This window comes from Brassica napus, chromosome A6 (genome assembly GCF_020379485.1).
Source record: "Brassica napus cultivar Da-Ae chromosome A6, Da-Ae, whole genome shotgun sequence".
NCBI classification, from domain to species: Eukaryota; Viridiplantae; Streptophyta; class Magnoliopsida; order Brassicales; family Brassicaceae; genus Brassica; species Brassica napus.
The window spans coordinates 13,332,635-13,339,010 of NC_063439.1; the positions used below are offsets into that span (position 1 = coordinate 13,332,635).

The following is a 6,376-nucleotide window of genomic DNA, read 5'->3' on the forward strand; positions in this document are numbered from 1 at the left end:
TTCATATTAAAAGTTATATATTTTTGTGTTTTTTTTGAAAATTTATCAAATAGTCCATACGAAAGGAGCTTGTAACTACTAGAGTATTTTTACTTTTTAGTCAAATGATCTTCCCGCCTTATATTTCATTTTCCGCTTGAATTTAGTTTGTTTAGAGAATATCATGCTAAAAAGATATGGATATATTCAATATAAAGAGGTTTAGATTTTGTTGTTTTCATATATATATATAGCTTATACGATAATTCAATAACTTCTGCATAGTAGTTATTAGAACGCAACTCACTCCAGATGGAAAATGAGGGTCAGAATCAAGGAGCAGCCCAACCTATGAATGTCTTAGGTGTTCTTAATCCTTCCAAAGTAAATAGATCAGAAAACGTACATATATTTTATATACGTCACGTTATAATTTTAATTGCGTTATATTTTTATTTTTGTTTACAGGTTCAAATGTGATTCCTTAATCACTAATGAGATAAGAACAATCATCCGATCTGATTTTCCTGGCCCGTATCAGAATTGGTCAACTACGCCGCAACATGTAAAAGATCGATGGTGGTACACATTTAAGGTATATCACAGAAAGATAAAACCGTCAGAATATATTTTTCTTGTTTTATGTTTGTTATGACTATAGGAACACTTATATCTCTTCTCAGTGAAGTTTCAGTCAATGGTAAATTTCCAGTCACCATTGAAAGCAGCTTGGAAAATGATGAGACTTTCAAGAAAAAAGTGCAAGATATTTCTGAAGAAAATACAGATATCAAAGCAAGGCTGAGCAAACTTGAAGGATTGGAAAAGATGATAACAATCTTTTTTCCAGCTATTCTGTCCATTGGTGTCAACGGTTAAGTTTCAGTTGGCTGCTTTAGTTATTTTTCTAAGTTCTATTAGGTTTTTCTAAGTTCTTATTATGTTTATGTAGCTCGTTGGTTTTTCTCTAATAATGCATTGTTAAACTTCTTAATATATTTTTTATTTAATAAAGTTGGTTATTTGGCTTTTGTGTTATTATAAAATACTTCAGTAATCATTTATGCAACAAAGCTAATAATTTACTAAATTTATTAAAATATTAATTGGCAACCATGTAATAACTGTCCCCACAAAAAATTTGCACCAAATATATTATATAAAAGTAATTAAAAAATTTGCAACAAAATATTGCAACAACATACGCTAAATATTAATATCAGTTTTTGTAACAATTTAAATTGCCTCTATACGTTAGACGTTTTGATGCAACAATACTACAAAATTGCAATTAAAAATTGTTGCAAAATTGCTATGTTGTTTGCAATATATTTTACGTAGCAATGATTTGCCACAATTAATGTTGCACAAATACATTGTAAATATACAACAAAGTTGTTATAAAAATATTGTTGCAATAATATGACATATATACCAACAACTTAATTTGTTGCTAATTTTTCTACGTATATGCAACAAACATGAATTTGCAATATTGAAACAGCAAGAAAATAAAATTTGTCACAATTTGATTGCAATTTCATATTTGCAACAATATATGAGCATATTGCAAGACTATATCACTATTGCAATAGAGCTGTTTTCTTGTAGTGGTCGATCGACGTCCTCAACTGACAATCGATCAACGTTGGCAAAGGTGTATCGGTTGACGTCTTAATATCAGCGACGTTGGCGCCGTTGCCGGGGAGCTTTGATCGCCATTAGATTTAGTTTTATTGATTCTTATTCTTTTCTTTACCCCCTTTCTAATAATCTTTTTCTTGTCTTTTCAGGTGCATGCCCAGCGGTACCAGAAGCAACAAGGAGAAAGACTTGCTGTTCTCAGACGATCCTGCTCATTTGGAACGCACCATCCGTAGAGGTCAACGTTCCACATCGCTCGACGCAACCACTTCGCCGTCGATCGATACGCATAACCAACCGTCGACCGACACCAGACCATCATCGTCGATCGATCCCAATCGTTCGACAACGATCGATACTACACCGCGTACGTCTATCGATACCGTGTCGTCAAAAATGGTAAACATTATTAGTCTAACTCAGGACGAGAATGGAAACCTGTATGACGAGGCCAGTCATCTGCGTAATGCAACAGGTCAGAAAATAGATGCTCAGGGAACTGTAATCCCTGATGCTGATGCTACAGGAGCTGCTCAACCTGTAGATGAGGACGCTCGATCGAAACCACTGGCCGACTACAATCGCCCAGATGAGTACTATTCCAACAGATCAGCTATTCGACTTCCGGAGATCCAGAAGCAGAATTTTGAGCTGAAGCCTCAATACTACACTCTCGTGTCGCAGATACCCTACTCTGGGTTACCGCACGAGCATCCTATGGACCATTTGGAACGGTTCGAGGATCTAATCGCTGCTATTCGGATGGAAGGAGTCCCCGAAGATTACCTGCTGTGCAAGCTCTTCAGATACACGCTGAATGGAGAAGCGATGCACTGGCTTAGGCAGCAACCCACATGATGTTTAACATCCTGGAGCGACATCAAGAATGCTTTCTTACGAAACTTCTTCGATGAGGCGCGCGCTGAAGAACTTCGGAACAAAATTTCCACATTCTCGCAGAAGGCTGGAGAGTCCTTCAAAGATGTGTGGATTAGATTTAGGTTCTTCCAGCGAGACTGTCCACACCACAAATTTAACGAAGTGCAGCTGCTAAGCACTTTCTTCCGACGTCTCGCCTTACAGTATCAAATGGCCCTTGATACGGCGAGTGAAGGAAACTTCACTACTCGGAATCCATTGGAAGCTGTGAGACTTATCGAAAACCTTGCTAACAACAGCAGCACCAAAAACACTGACTCTGAACAGAAGAAGTCTGTAGCCTCTATCGGGAAGGAACATATGGACGAAGTAAGAGCTAAGTTAGATGTGGTGCACGAGCTTCTTAGGAAGCAAGTCTGTTCAGCTGAAGGAGAAGTAGCAGATACGGAAGGAGAAGAAAATGTGAACTACATCGGAGGTACCAGATTCCAGAAATTTGGAAACCAGGGCGGAACCAGAAACTTCTTTGGAAATGGCCAAAGAAGTAACCAGAATTCACAATTTCAAAAACCCTTCAACAACAACAAAAGCTACTCGAACTCTTACTACCAAAATCCACCACCCCAGACTCAGGAAAGCAAGATCGAAGAAATGCTTGATCGAGTACTGTTGGGACAACAACAAATCACCGTGGATTTCAACGGTAAAATAGACTCCGCCTATAACAATCTGAACACCAAAATCGAGACCTTAGGGACTCAGGTGAGAAAACTTGAAACCTAAGAAGTTCAGACGGGCGAGACTATAAAGAGGCAAGAAGCTTTCGCTAGAGAGGCAGGAGCCGACAAAGGGAAACACCACATAAATGCCATCATAGATGATGATTTCTGGCGAGTGGTGAGAAATGAAAAGCTTGAGGAAGGAGACTTCGAAATCGAAAGCTCCATGAGTCTCGGCGGATCCCAATGGTGTCGACCGATGTCGATGAACTCACATCGATCGACAGACCATGATGAAGATCGATGGACAGATTACTCCATTCATCGATCGTCGTCGTCTGCCAAATCGACTGAGTGCAATGCGGTTCGAATTCTAACTTATGAAGAATTCACAGCTAAGCATCCTCACCCACCCTCCCCTTTCTATGATAAAATCGATCGATCAGTTGACCCAACCATCGATCGACAGAGTGAGTCCGACGTCGATCGTCACAACACACCTCCCATCGATCGACAGGCACCTCTGACATACCGAGTGCGGTTACCCTCAATCGATAATGATTACATCAACGCACTCAGACCACCACCTAAACCATTAGCAAACCCACCCGAACCAAAAACCAACTCTTTGATTAAGAATCTGAAGGGAGAAGGTTAAGGAAAAGAAAGGAGAAGATTCCTAAAAACCTTAAGCGGGAAGCTAACGATAAGGAAATGGATGGTCTCAGAATCCCAATCGAAAAACCTTTTGATGAAGCTAACTTCACACACAGGTTGTGGATGTTCTTCAGAGAAACAAAGGTAACTGAGGAGGACATTAGGAGAATGTTTCATCAAGTCAGAGAGAAGATGAAGCACAGGATCACATTGACGAAGAAGAGTGATCCTGGGAAGTTTGCAATACCATGCGTAGTCAAGGGTGTTGAATTTCCCCAATTAATGTGTGACACAGGAGCATCAGTTAGTCTCCTTCCTAGGATCATGGCAGACCAGCTTGGTTTGACCATCGAACCTTCAACAGAATCCTTCACCTTCGTGGATCTTTCAGAGAAACGATCAGGAGGAATCATAAGAGATCTGGAGGTACAGATTGGTAATGCCCTTGTCCCTGTAGATTTTCATGTCCTAGACATCGAGCTTAACTGGAACTCTTCACTTCTCCTTGGAAGATCTTTCCTAGCTACAGTAGGAGCCGTATGTGACATGAACAAAAACAAATTGTGTCTAACGCTCATAGACCCAAACATCCACTACGACCCCATCCGACCTAAGAGAAAGGTCATTAACTCTGTGGATTACGGGAAAGAACTCGGCTTCATTGGCGCATGCCATTGTGGAGCAGGGTATGAATTGGAGTACGAAATAGAGTACTCGGAATCGATCGACACCCCAACCTTTCCATCGATCGATTCCAATGAGTCAACGGTGACCGATGGCCGCAACAACACGTCACTCGACGTAATGCACCCAGTTGACCATTTCGCTTCACCTAATCATTGTTACCAACACTTTGCCTTCCAACCTCCAAGCAAGAGAGGACATGATGATTATTCCATAGGCAGTTGGGCAGACAGTGGTTTCCATGAAAGTTTTGCAGTTGACACTGTAATTACTTCTCGTAATGAGGAACATACAGAGGAATTTGATGAGGATTATTGGAAAGAACGTGCAATAGAAATGTCTTTCCAAGATGAAAGACTTGAAACACATAAATTCACCAACACGTTCCCCACATCGTTCGACGCTGTGCACTCCACATCAGTCGATACCCACCCTCGTCCAGCAAAACAACCGCTCACATCGATTGACATTCGTAAAGGAACATCACTCGATATTCGCACCGCAGCGAAAATTCAGGAGCAGGAGAATATTTCCTCCCCAACTAGGTTTATAGATACCTATATAAATCGTTTTGCACCTCCGAAACCACCTACACACATCAGAGCAAACACACAAGCAAAAAAGATGAATACTCTTCCTTCTACATCAACAGAAAAATCCATGAAGAGCAATAATCTCAAGAACACAAGTTCTACAGAAATTACTCTGCCATCGATCGGTGCAACTGTATCTACATCGATCGATACTACTCTAAACCCTAATCTTTCTATTTCTAAATTGAATGATTATGCAAACATTGATTACGGTTTTCTAACACCTGATGAATTTGGTATTTTCAGGGACCCAGATGGCAACGCACGTGCAATGGATGGAAGGATTTTACAAGTGTCCAGAGAGGACATAGCAGACATCCTTCAAGTAGCCAATGGACCTGACAACCTATTCTCACAGCAACGTGGCACTCCAGACCTCATTCAAACAGATCCTAACAACCACGCAGGAGTCGCCACAACAGAGATCAACCCAGATCTATCACGCCAACCAAAAGGGCAAGCATCGATCGACGATAAAACGGAGACATCGATCGAGAGGGTAACACCAACGTCGATCGATAGAGATGACCCGACATCGATCGACAGACGGTATGAATGTGAGAACCGCGCTTTTGACATGTACGGAGCCAGAAAGTTCATTTGGGAACAAAGGGACGAGTATGGAGTCTACAGAGATGAGTGTGGACACGCACGAGGCGTAGCTGGTGAGATGATACCTGTCACAAAGGACAACATCAGGAAAGTACTGGAAAGAGCATCTCTTTTTGAAGAGAGCCACATCTGTCTTCCAGAACATGCCACTTCCTTCACACTCACAAGACTGGCACCAGAACTCTACACCAAAGATGAAATGGGTGAGATGGTGTTTGGTATTTGTGGAGCTCAGGAGAAACTGGGAGAGGAGCTCAAAACATTGGTAGAAGATCCACATCAGCCTTTGGATAAAGGCTACAATGAGCTTTTCAGATGTATGGCAGAAATGAGCACAAATATTGAGAGTTTAAGTCAACAACTTGAGAAGGAAGCTACGACCTCAGCATCGATCGACGCACCACATGCAACATCGATCGACGTCAGTCTTCCTACAGCTCAGATCCCTGCAGAACCGCAATATTCAACACAACACAGGGATGAATGGGAAGTCTCATACATCGACACAAAGATAAACGACGTTTACTGCCCTCTCAACAACAACGTGGACTGGCTAAGCACTAAAATCGAGCTATTACAGCAAGATCTGGACACCATTCGCAAGAAGGA

At 41.3% G+C, this 6,376-nt stretch overlaps 1 non-coding gene across 1 annotated transcript; it reads right to left on the reverse strand.

The window, feature by feature from the left end:
* Nucleotides 1–2,551: 2,551 nt before the first annotated feature.
* On the reverse strand, nucleotides 2,552–2,657 carry LOC125575982. Its single transcript, XR_007314522.1, has one exon. It is a non-coding gene; the product is annotated as a small nucleolar RNA R71 (small nucleolar RNA).
* Between the last annotated feature and the right edge of the window lie 3,719 nt (nucleotides 2,658–6,376).